Below are 13,503 nucleotides of genomic sequence, written 5' to 3' on the forward strand. Positions count from 1 at the left end.
TTTAGTAGTGTATTGATTATACTGTGTGTAATTGGGTACATATTTGCTTTACACAAAAGCACAATCACTGTATCATTTGATTGTATTTCAAATCTATTGTATTTCTAGGCACGGGCCTGAAGAGGGAGACTAGCCCTTTGAAATAGTCCCGAATTGGCTTAGATCGGTTAGGAAAGCTAGGTGCGCCATCCTGGTAAGGCGTGTTGGTTGAGGTCAGCCCCGTTAATTGACTTAGTTGTAAAGGTTGAGGTCAGCCCTGTGCTAATTGACCTGGTTTTTTAGGTGTCGCTTCACCCGTTAAGTGAGCCTATAGTGGCAATCTTTGTGCTTGTTGGCCAAGGCGGGGACGTAGGTAATTTGGCCGAACCTCGATAACATTTCTGGGTGTCGTCTCCTTTACTGCTTTATTGTGCATGCTTGGTTAAATGTTTATTGCAACTTAAATTCCATTGCATATTTACATTGATTTATTTTACCTGCACTAGATTGACCTTAGGTCTGTGTAATACTGTTGTTTGTGGATTGTCCTAAGGCAATAAATTTTAAATACCAATTCACCCCCCAACTTGGGATTGCACCAAAGCTAACAGGAGTGAAGGGATACCGATTGTGGGACCCTATGGCACAGAAGGTGGTCATTAGCAGGAATGTGATCTTCGATGAGGAAGCCATGCTGAAGGAGAATGCTGATAAGAAGGTGGAGTCTAATTCAGCGAGAGTACCTATTCAAGTGGAGTTGGACAGTACTCAGAATTTAGGTGTGGGTAATACTCAAACTACTGTTGTTGATTCTATTGCACAGGATATAGTGAGACAGGCTACAGTTCCTCAAGAAATTTCTCAAACAGGTGATAGACATGAGCCTACAGGGCTAACCACCAGTAGAGAAAGGAGAAATGTTAAGCCTCCGATTAGGTATGGGTTTGAGGACTTAGTTGCATTTGCTATGATTACTAGTAGTGGAGATCCTTCTGATTTTCAGGAAGCAGTTCAGAGTTTTGAACGAGATAGTTGGCATGGAGCCATGGTTGAGGAGATGGAGTCTTTTCATAAGAATAACACTTGGGTGTTGGTTTAGAAGCCTAAGGACAGGAAGCTGATTGCTTGTAAGTGGGTTTTTAGAAAGAAAGAACCTACTTTAGAATCAGAAGGGATAAAATATAAGGCCAGGTTAGTAGCAAAAGGATACAAACAGGAAGAAGGTATAGAGTATAATGAAATATTTTCTCCTGTTGTTAAGCATGCTTCTATTAGATCGTTGTTAGCATTGGTTGCCATGCATGATTTAGATCTGGAACAGATGGATGTAAAGACAATTTTCCTTCATGGTGAGTTGGAGGAAGATATCTTTATGGAGCAACCAAAGGGGTTTGTGGAACAAGGTAAAGAACACCTGGTATGTAAGTTAAATAGGTCTTTTTATGGTTTAAAACAATCCCCTAGGCAATGGTATATGAGGTTTGATTCTTATATGTTGAGGATTGGGTATGTTAGAAACAGTTATGACAGTTGTGTTTACTTCAAATTGCTTAACAGTGTTGTATATGTTATCCTTATGCTATATGTGGAAGACATGTTGATTGCCTCTAATAGTACAGATGAGTTGAATGTGTTGAAAACTAGGTTGCAGGATGAGTTTGAGATGAAAGATCTTGATGCAGCTAAAAAGATCCTTGGCAAGGAAATCAGGAGGAACAGACAACAGAAAAAAATGTGGTTGTCACAGGGTAAGTATATTAAGAAGGTGTTGGAAAGGTTTAATATGGATAAGGCTAAACCGATAAGTACACCTGTAGCTGCTCATTTTCATTTGTTTGCTAAACTATGTCCTTCTACTGATGAGGATAAGTTGGATATGGTTAGTGTACCTTATGCCAGTGTAGTAGGGAGTCTGATGTATGCTATGGTATGTAGTAGACCAGACTTGTCATATGCAGTTAGTTTGGTAAGCAAATATATGGCTAATCCAAGTAGAATGCATTGGAATGCGGTGAAATGGATTTTCAAATATTTGCATGGCACTTCTGATTATGGTATCTTGTTTGAAAGTACTAATGATTGTAATGTTCAGGGTTATGTGGACTCCAATTATGCAGGTGATTTGGATAAAAGGAGGCCTACTTTTGGCTTCATTTTTACCATGACTTGTGGTTCCATTAGTTGGAAGGCTATGTTGCAACCTACTACAGTTTTATCTACTATAGAAGCTGAATACATAGCTTTGACAGAGGTAGGTAAGGAGGCTTTGTGGTTAGCTGGATTGCTTCAGGAACTTGATGTTATGCAGGATAGGTTACATGTATTCTGTGATAGTCAGAGTGCGATCCACTTGGCAAGGAATCAGGTCTACTACTCTCGCACAAAGCATATTGATGTGCAGTACCATGCAGTTAGAGGTTGGGTTGAAAGTGGTAAGTTCTAGTTATTGAAGATCCACACAGATGGAAATGCTGCAGATATGCTCACGAAAGCTGTTACATTAGCTAAGTTCTAGCGCTATCTGGACTTAGTTAATGTAGTCTCTTGTTGATTGTTAACAGAGCATCCTAGAGCGTGAGGATGGAATGTTGTGCTTGACTGTAATTAAAAGCCAAGGTGGAGATTGTTAAAAAAAATATTTTTATTTATTTATTTATTGTGGATTTAAAAAAAAAAAAAAAAGAGGGCCGCACCTCCTATCTTTATTAGAAGACCTCTCACTTATGACAGAAGAATACCGTGGTTTCAACCTTAAGACTTGGGGACAACAAAATCAAACTCCAAGACTCTAAAACTAACTTAACCAACTTATTCAAAACCAATAAACCAATGACCAGCAACCAAACAAATAAATAAGAACTAAACAACTAGAAGTGGAAAACAAACAAAACTATGAAAGATAGCACAAAGCATCACGAGCGTAAGGAAGGAAAAATCACAGCCGTTGGATCGTCTCTTAATTCAACGGTTGTGTGGTGTTATATATATGTTTGTAAGCCATGGGAAAAAGAGTGTATTGCTTGTCATTTTGTGCAAGGAGAGCTAGAGGGGGCTTTCTCTCTAGGAAGATTTTTTCTTTACTGTTTGGAGGTGAAGAGGTGTACAGGGGATCTAGGATCGAGGAGACTCTGATCAGATCTTGTATTGCCATCATTTCATAGTAGATTTTTCTCCAAGTGCACGCTCCGTGGACGTAGACAATCTTACCGAACCATGTAAAATCTCTTGTCTACATTTTTTCTGTGAATGTTCTTTGTGCTATTTATTTTGTTGATCGGAAGATTAAAATCACTGCGCGTCAATAGATAAGATGAGTATTCCAAGCCTATGTATTTAATTTATTATCTTTTTATTTGTGTTTGTTTGTTTTGAATTCTTTTGGACTTGTTTTGATTTTTTTTCAGTTGGTTATTGATTCAGGTTTTGTTAGACTTGTTTTGTTTTTGGTGCCTGATCAGATTCTTGTTAGGTTTTTGTAAATCCCTTGTGACATATTTGTAACCACGGGTTTCCTCCGTCATAAGTGAGGGCTATCTATAAAGTTAGGTATTTCGTTAAGATAAATAAATAATAAAAATAAAAATTATGTTCTTTGATAAATTAATTATTTAATTGTAAATATTCGTTACAAAGTAAGAAAATGCATTTTTTTTGTGAATTGTAATTTTTTAAATGAGAAATACATTTAACATAGAATATTTTTGATATAAAGTATATGCATAGATGAAGAATATTTTTGAGTGTCGGGGTTTCTGGATAGACATTGTCTCTAATTAAATAAAATTTCATTATATTTGAATTTCTCTTTGAATTTAAAATGCACGTGAAGTTTTCAAAAAGAAAAAAAAAAAAAAAAAGAGAGAGAAATAAAGAACTGAGTGATGATGTTGGAATTTTGGTAGTTCATAACCGATCATCATGCAGTGTTTACTTCAATCATTTTTAACGATAAAAAATTGTTCATAATTAAGTAATAAATATCTTAATTTGTTACTTGAGCTTGATATAAGATCCGGCGACATGTATTTTTTTTTTATAACTCGAGGACTTCAGTCATTATCGCGACACTTTGGACATTATGGCGCGGCACCAAATCTAGGAAGTGAAAGCCGTCCGCTTATTGACGCACTTCTAATAATTTACCGATGTAATGCCTCAAGGGAGAATCAACTCGTGACCTTGAGGTCACCAAAGTCACAAATTGCCCTTACCACTTGAGCTAACCTGGCTAGGCAAGATCTGATGAGATATTTGTTGATATATATTATTAATTAGAAAAAACAGAAGATAGTAGTTTTATTTCTAAAACATCCCTAATAGTTTTATTTCTAAAACACCCCTAACCTTACAAGTTGTTATACATATAAAAATAATTCAATAAAATAATTTATTTTTAAGAGAAAGAGAGGCATAGTGAGTAATCAAGTTGGCGTGGAATTGAAGTCCACAGGGTGTGAACCCTCTTTAAGTCTTGACCGTCTTGCTTTTGTGAAGTCAGAAAACACTGCGCCCAAGCAATTATGAAATGAATTGAGAAGAACAACTCAAGAACAAGAGAACAAATTAAGATTAACTAAGATTGTTTATACCAATTCACAAACTTTTCATTGAGTTAACAAATTCCATACATGCCCCACTGGCCAGCCAGTGGGTTAATTAGATAGCTAACTAGGTAGATAGCTAGGAAACCCCACCCTATGTATGTAAAATATATATTGCCTAGCTAGCTAACCCTTAGAATAAACTGAGGGTTTCTCCCATCTATTCTATTTTTAAGAGATTTCTGATTAGGTAAGTTATATTCATCCTCTCTTGTTTCTTTATTTAGATCTTCATAATCAATAACCATTGAGGCTTTTCCTTGTACTTGTTTTACATGATTTGTTACCATGAATGCAGCATTCCTGTGCTCACTCGTATTGTGCCTAATTAGTCTCAAATTTAATAATTCTGGAATTTGTTTCTCAAATTTCCTTATTATTTCATTTAGATAACTAATCTATTTACTCCTGATAATCGTATCGGGATTCTTACGCTATAACTGAGGAAGTTGAGAATTAATCACCCATCACTTACCATGTTTTTTTTTTTAACTAGAAATTCGAAACGATAATTAAGTTAGTTTTGGAAGTATAGAGATTTGAATCACAAAAATTTTTTATTCAAATGTGTAGAGAAGACTACATATATATACACATATATATACATTTTGTTCTTTCTTTACTTTTTGATGATGTAGATATCTTGTACATCGAATGTTGCACCAATGCCCTGGGGGCATTGGTGCGGTGGATAAGCACGGGCAATCCAGTAGGGGATCATGTGTTTAGTCCTCGGTTGCTACACTCATGGAGTCAAAAATAGCGATGCCCTACGTCCTATTTAGATGGTAAAACGAGAAAAGTCCCGGAATCGGATTTGATGAATGCCTAACCCGTGCCACCGAAACTGTAGCAGCATTCGATTAATCTCGCCAGCAAACCAGGGGGGAAGGCTGCCGATCCATGAGTTTGATGCTACATCGGGGGGGTCCAATTAGTGGCTCGTCGATGGCTGAAGTTTTCACGATAATCTAAAATAAAAAAAAAAAGAAGAAGAAGAAGTCAAGTCATCTTTTTTTTTTTTATAAATAAAATTTCATTATACTATTTGCTGATTCTTGTATTAATGGCGTGGTAGTTATGTCAATTAGATGCTTGGTAGACTGATTGATGATATGTGTAAACCATTGAAAAGCTTTTATATATATATATATATGTAATGGTGTGGAATTGAAGGACCTTGATGGAATTGGCATTGGGAATCAATGCTGCATGGCCCAAACAGTACCTGATGCCCTGGGCTTTGGCTTGATATGTATATATATATATATGGAGCAACGTCCGATCAGCTGCATTTCAGGCAGAAACTCAGTATACCCTCTTCTTGGCCCCTATTAGTTGGATCAAGTGTGAAGACGAAGCTAGCAAATTATGGCATGGAGATTAGCATAGTTATAAAAATACAAGTTTTCCAAGTGTCAAGCCAAGAAGGATGGGGCAGGGGGGATGATCCAATTGTGTTGTTGGTAAAAACCTCTTTTATGATCTTATTCTGTCTTCACTAGTCTAGTGTTAAAGAGTGCAAACAGTGAAGTTAACCACACACTTGTAAGAAAAATAAAGAAAAATGAAAAGTAACTTGTGACTCGGGAATGAGATTAACAAAATGTCTTATCAAAGTAGCATGACATTTTGGTGAGGTTAAATTCATATTACCTTCGAGTTATTAGAATCTCTATACTTTCATCCTCAAGGGTCGACTAGGTATGTTTGGAGGCTAGGTATGACTGAGGACATCGTGATTTGCTGAGGCTTTAGGTTTGTTTAGCTTTTAGGAAGTTTAGTTGGGTTACAAAAGTTAGGTCTATTCTATTTAAGGTTTAGACTGATTGTAGAATATTGCGTGGTTTATATCCTTGACTCGTGTGGGCTGATAAGTTTGAGTTCTTGAGTGGGTTGTTCACTTATACTACAAAAAAGAAAGTCGTTAGTGATAGTTTGAAGCCGTTATTATAATAGAAAACCGTCACTAATACTTATTAGTGACGACTTAATAATAGTTTCGAATTGACAACTAAAACGGCGGTGACAACTAACTATTAGTGACGATTTCATTCCATCACTAAAAGCCTAAGACCGTCACTATAACTGGCACATTTTCACAGTTGAAAATCATCACTAAAGACATACTATTAGTGACAGTTTTGAAACGTCACTAAAAGTTTGAAATAAATAATTTTTTTCAATCACCCGTTATTTCTTATAAAAACCTGTAATTAAATTTCTGCATGATTTGTTCAGATAACAAAAAATACAAAAAAAATAAAAAAAAAGAAGTTGCACCCAACTGTAGTGCTCGACATCGTCCTCACCTTCTTATGATAGCTCACAGACCCTACAAAGTAATAATTATACAACAAATTAGTATACAATTTTTGAATATGTATGCACTATAAGTAACAATGATTTGATAACAAGAATGATCGGACCTAGTTAAATGAAAAATGATACAAGTTAGAGTTTTTGTTTTGATGCTGGGTGATGCTGAGACAGCCGGCGACGTGGTGACAAGTATGGTTAGCATGCTTTTATTTAAAATTATTGTATTATTTGATTCAGGAGTTACACACTCGTTCGTGTCTATGGAGCATACTAGATTAAGTGGGGTAGAAACAACGTTATTAGACACTGTGTAATGTCCCCCTTTCGGGCGTTGTCACTTTCCTCATGGGCCTTGTGCCTGTGGCAATAACGGGTACTTATTAGAGCACTCACTGAGATTGAGGCGTTACGTATCGTCATCCCTCAATTCAGCAAGCCCTTGAGCGGAGAGTCTTACTTCGCCACAATCATTCATAAGCGAGAGTTCCCGAGGAACGGGGGTAACTACCATTTTGCTCTGATACCAAACTATAACAACCTGCTACTTATATAAAATATTTATTATTTTTATCTATGTATCATAATATCATCTGTCTGAAATACTAATAATAACATCCCAGGCACAAAAGAGCACTGAGGAATCTCTGTAAATCATACACAACTAAACAACGGTACAAAAAACTAAGAACTTCTATATATAATACCAGAAAACTATAATGTTTTGAAATATAATTACAATACAAAATACCCAATGACAACATCAAAATCTGAAACTATCCCCAAAATCATTGATACCCAAAAACACACCTACCCTTCCAATAAGGGCAGCTCTAGACCAGTGACAACATCAAAATCTGAAACTATCCCCAAAATCACTGATACCCAAAAACACACCTACCCTTCCAATAAGGGTAGCTCTAAACAATCTCTAACCACGAGCCTGATCTGCTCGCCTAACTGGATCTCCTGAAAAGTATTAAGTCACTAGGATGAGACAACACTCAGTAAGTGGAAATATGCTATTACTAGTGTGTGGCGGCTGAGTTACACATTTGAAATACTAAAATAATGCTGATACTGTAATCTGAGTAAAATGATAAACTGTACAGAATATATGAAATATGATTTAAAATATAGCTGTGTGTTTGAGTTTGCTATCTGAAGGTACTGTTAATATAATGGTATAAACTGTTGTTGTGTGATATATCTGTACATATGAACTTCTACTATACCCTGGGATCTGTATATCATAATATATCCCCTCATGATAGGGTTGTGTGGCTTATAGGCTGGACTTACTCTGGTTGACCTACCAGGCAAGTCAATCTATATTTGTACATCTGCCAATCTACGTAAATCTAGCCCACTGCAATCACTCTGGTCCATCTCTAACCTCTGTCATCGTTTAACCGGCTACCCCAACCCAGTAAACTGGGGAGACTACAATCTCTCCTCGCACGGTTAGACGGAATCCATATACTATCTAAGTCATGTGGTTGCACGTGTTTGAACTAGCAACGGTATCATGCTTTGCTGTATATCTCTGTCTGTAATATCCATAGGGGTTTGAAACTGTGTAATACTGTATACATATATAAATATATAATCATCTTGCTACTTTTAACCTGATTTCAAAAACAACCATAACACTATAATTCTGAGCTGTATTATCTAAGATATCTGACTGAAATATATATATATATATAAAATATCTGTCTGTACTAACTATGATATCTATATAAAATATCTGTATATAACATTTGTATATTCTATTTGTAATATCTGTAATTTCTGAATAATCTAATTGTAGCATCTTGATGTTATAACTGCATAATTTGTCTGTATAAACTGTCTGAGTGTTATGGTTTAGAAATCATGTTTTTCTGAGAAATACTGTATATCTCATTCATTGCTAATAATTTGAAATATCTGAATATTTGTAATACTGTAAAATCTACATACTATACTATAATAAACTCATGCCACACATTTGAGTAAACACAATCTCATGCTCAATTCCTGTAATACTGCTATAAAGACAATATTCATAATTATCTGAAAAATTAATCTGATCTGCATGCTTGTAAATACATATTCATAATATTTTGTATACATATTAAAACTTCTAGCATAGCATATTTCCCTTACCTTAAATCTGAAAAGCCCCTACTAAATTTTGACCCTATACCTACAGAGTTCCTAACTCAACATCCTGAAAACAATATCCCCCAGAACAAAATATCAGTATTTCTGTGCATACTACGTTTCTTATAACTTTGGGGAAAGCAAATACTGAATAATATGTCTTACCCTGAGTTTGGGATTAATTCAAAACCAACTTTTCCCACGATCAGTTCCAACAGACTTGTAAAGAACTTCACCAGGAGCGTCATGGTGGCCTCAGATCTCCAATTCGACGGGAAATGGGGCTAGGATTGAAGAGAGAAGGGGAGGGAAACGTAAAGAGAGAGAGAGAGAGAGAGAGAGAGAGAGAGAGAGAGAGAGAGAGAGAGAGAGAGAGAGGAGAGGAGAGGTTTCTACACTGAAAACTGAGTTAAAAATCCAGGTTTCATCTATTTATAGGGCTGGATTCGTCGATGAGACACATCACCTCGTCGATGAGTCTTGTAGAAAGTTCGTCGACGAACTTGCACCCTCGTCGACGAGTTTCACTCTGCCTTAAACCCTTTCTAGGTATCTTCTCGTCGACGAGATAGGATTTTGTCAATGAGATCCTGAAGAACCCTAGTCGATGAAACCCCTGTGTTCGTTGACAAGGCCTTGAAGATTTTTCTTGGGTTATTACACACTGAACTGTTAGTAACTACACCGACCAAGTCAGTAATAAGGTGTAGTAGGGTGCTCCGAGGTTGTCTAGTTGATGTCCAGGGGAAAGTCTGGTCTGTTGATTTGATAGTACTCGACATGAACAACTTTGATGTAATATTTGACATGGATTGACTAGCAGCTAACTTTGCCAGTATAAATTGCCATTCAATAGAAGTGATATTCAGACCTTTAGAAAGACTATAATTCAGGTTTATAGGGTCGTGAGTGCAATTCCTACCTCAGTTAGTTTCAGTTATTCAAGCGAGGAGACTACTCCTGAGTGGTTGTCAGGGATTCGTGGCCTTTGTGAAGGAAATGTCAAGGAATGAATTGAAACTCACTAGTACGCTAGTAGTAAAGGAGTTTGCAGATGTTTTTCCAGACAAGCTACTAGGCTTGCCACCTGATCGTGAGGTAGATTTTTCTATTGATATGCTTCTAGGTACAGCGCCGATCTCTAAAGCACCTTATCGAATGGCGCCAACAGAGTTGGTAGAATTAAAGAATCAATTGTAAGATTTGCTTGATAAGGGTTTTATACGGCCCAGTGTATCTCTGTGGGGAGCTCTAGTGTTATTTGTGAAGAAGAAAATGGGACCATGAGGATGTGTATAGATTATAGGGAAAATAATAAGGTGACAATCAAGAACAAGTATCCTCTACCCCGTATAGATGATTTATTTAACCAGCATCAGGGTACACAGGTGTATTCTAAGATTGATCTCAGGTCAGACTATCATCAAGTAAAGGTAAGGGCAGAAGATGTATTAAAGACAACCTTTCAGACCAGGTATGGGCATTACAAATTTCTTGTTATGCCTTTTGGTCTGACGAATGTTCCTACAATATTCATGGATTTGATGAATAGAATCTTCCATTAATACTTAGACTAGTTTATTGTTATTTTTATTGATGATGTACTAGTCTATTCGAGGAGCTATAAGGAGCATGAGACGCATTTGAGGCAAGTCTTATAGACGCTCAGGGAAAATAAGTTGTACACCAAGTTCAGCAAATGTGAATTCTGACTCGAGAAGGTTGTGTTTTTGGTTTGCACTATGACACGATACCAGTCAAATGTGATAACACTAGTGCAATCAATATTTCAAAGAATCCCATCTCACATTCATGAACCAAATATATTGAAATTAGACATCATTGTATTCGTGATCATATGCAAAAGGGGGATGCGACACTTGAGTTTGTGTGCCCTAATGAATAGTGGGCTGACATATTCACAAAACCTCTTCAAGAGGATTAGATTTATGCAGATTAGATGTGAATTAGGTCCAATATGCACAGTAGAGATTCCACCTAGAAGTATGATTGAGTGCATATACCGAGGGGGAGCTACTTAACTTAGAAAACTACAGCTCTGAAAATTTAAACATTCTCTCACATCAATTATCAATGTATTTCATACTTTGTGAGATCACTTTTGTTATCCATTTTGCACTGCATGACTATACTGTCTTTTGGATATTGGAAGTAATGTACTTATTATATAAACTTTGATTCCTACTGGAGTGCTTGAGTTGATTGATGTGGAATATTGTAAACTATTTGTTGAAATCAATCTGGTCTTTGATATACAAATTTTTTTTGGAAATGCTACTTTCAGACGGCATGCTGCCGAATTTTTTAAAAATCTTCCCAAAACTATGTCTTGTATTTAAATGACTAATATCCACTGCATGCCTATAAGCTTCTATCTAAGGTTATTTTCAAATGATTATATCTTTTCAACCTTAGCCCTTGTGTTGATGCCAAAAGGGGGAGAAGTAGGCAAAACTGGGTAAACAAATTGATTACTTGATTAATTATTTGTGTCTTCATTTCCTCATATACTTGAGCTTTATTATAAACTCCTTTATGTATATTCTCAGGGGGGGAGCCTTTCATGACTATACTCATTTTTGCTTAAAGTATTTGTCATCATCGAAAAGGTGGAGAATGTTGACCTTATAGGTCATATCCCATTTTGATAATGAAAAATATCTTTGTATCTTACTTGTGCCCTGAGTTTGTGTGTTGGACTATTCTGGCAAAGATTCAGACAAGGCCAAAAAGAATTCAACGCTCACATCATAAGGTGCCGTTTGGGGAAGCAAAGGAAATGAAGGCCAAATATTTTCATTTGTATTTGTTATTTAATTCATTTGGGTCTATAATATGGTTTGTAATAATTAATGCATCACATGCATGATAGGTTTAATAAGCTCAATGACCATAGATTGACTTTAGGTCCCCATAAACACTTCATGGAAAATCCTCTATAACTTAAAAGTTATACCATTATTAAGAGGGGTGAATTCTAATAAAAGTTAGGCCCTAAAGTGTTGACCTTATAGGTCATATCCTGTTTTGATTATGACAAATACTCAGGTATTTAATATCTATCAAGTTTGTGTGCAGGTTCATATGAGCAGATCACTTGATGACATATGAAGACTCCAAGTCTAAAGACCCAGAAGAATTATTTTTTATTGTAATCTATATTAATTCGGGTCTATAATAGCAACAACACTTCACAAACCTAGAGAGAGAGTTTAAATTAGTTGTGCTTCATTCTAAATAACTCTATACTCTCATTTGAAATTTGTATTGCTTGACTTTGGTCTTGAGAGTTTGGCTATAGTTCTTCCCACTGATTTGAATAAATAAATCTTGTGTGGGAAAACTCATTTGCTTTAGGGTCTTTGCATTGATATTGCAAGATTCCTTGAGCATTCTTTTTGTGTAAAAAATATTTTATAAACCTTGATTTCAAATAACTCTCGTACTTGATACAATTTGAGAAAATATTTTTGAGTTCGTTTGAATATTATTGCTAGCACCTATATATTCCATACTACTCTCAAATACTCCCAAACACTCTCATACTTCATTTTTCTTGATTATTCAAACCTAGAGAGAGAGTTTAAATTAGTTGTGCTTCATTCTAAATAGCTCTATACTCTTATTTGAAATTTGTATTGCTTCATTTTGGTCTTAAGAGTTTGGTTAGAGTTCTTCCCACTGATTTGAATAAATAAATCTTGTGTGGGAAAACTCATTTGCTTTAGGGTCTTTGCATTGATATTGCAAGATTCCTTAAGCATTCTTTTTGTGTACAAAATATTTTATAAAGCTAAATTTCAAACAACTCTTGTGCTTGATACAATTTGAGAAAATATTTTTGAGTTCGTTTGAATATTATTGCTAGCATTTTTGAAACACTAATCTGATATTGAGATTTGATATACTTTGCTTTCAAAGGTTAGCTTGTGTGAACACTCTTGTGCATATTTGTGATTATACATTATACTGAGTGTTGATTGCACATAAACACCACTGAGCTTATTATACTTACATACTTGGTGTGTTCTGATTATTACTGGTACATATATGCTTGTGTAAGAAGCGTTTGTTTGTACGAAAATTTTCATATTCGTTGTATTCCAGGCGTGGGCCTGAAGAGGGGGACTAGCCCTGTTGAATAGTCCCGGATTGGCTTAGACCTGGTTAGGATAGTTAGGTACACCATCCTAGTAAGGTGCAGTTGTAGGTTGAGGCCAGGCCCATGAATTGACTTGGTTGTAATTAGTGCCACTCCACTTGTTAAGTGAGCATTAGTGGAATCCTCGGGCTTGCGCGTTAGAGGCGGGGATGTAGGCAGTATTGGCCGAACCCCGATAACATATCGTGCGTGTACTTTATATTTCCGCACTTTCATTTTCAGCACATGTATGTATTTTGTTTAATTCATTATATGTTGTACATGTGTTAATTG

Source organism: Malania oleifera, chromosome 3 (genome assembly GCF_029873635.1).
Source record: "Malania oleifera isolate guangnan ecotype guangnan chromosome 3, ASM2987363v1, whole genome shotgun sequence".
NCBI lineage: Eukaryota > Viridiplantae > Streptophyta > Magnoliopsida > Santalales > Ximeniaceae > Malania > Malania oleifera.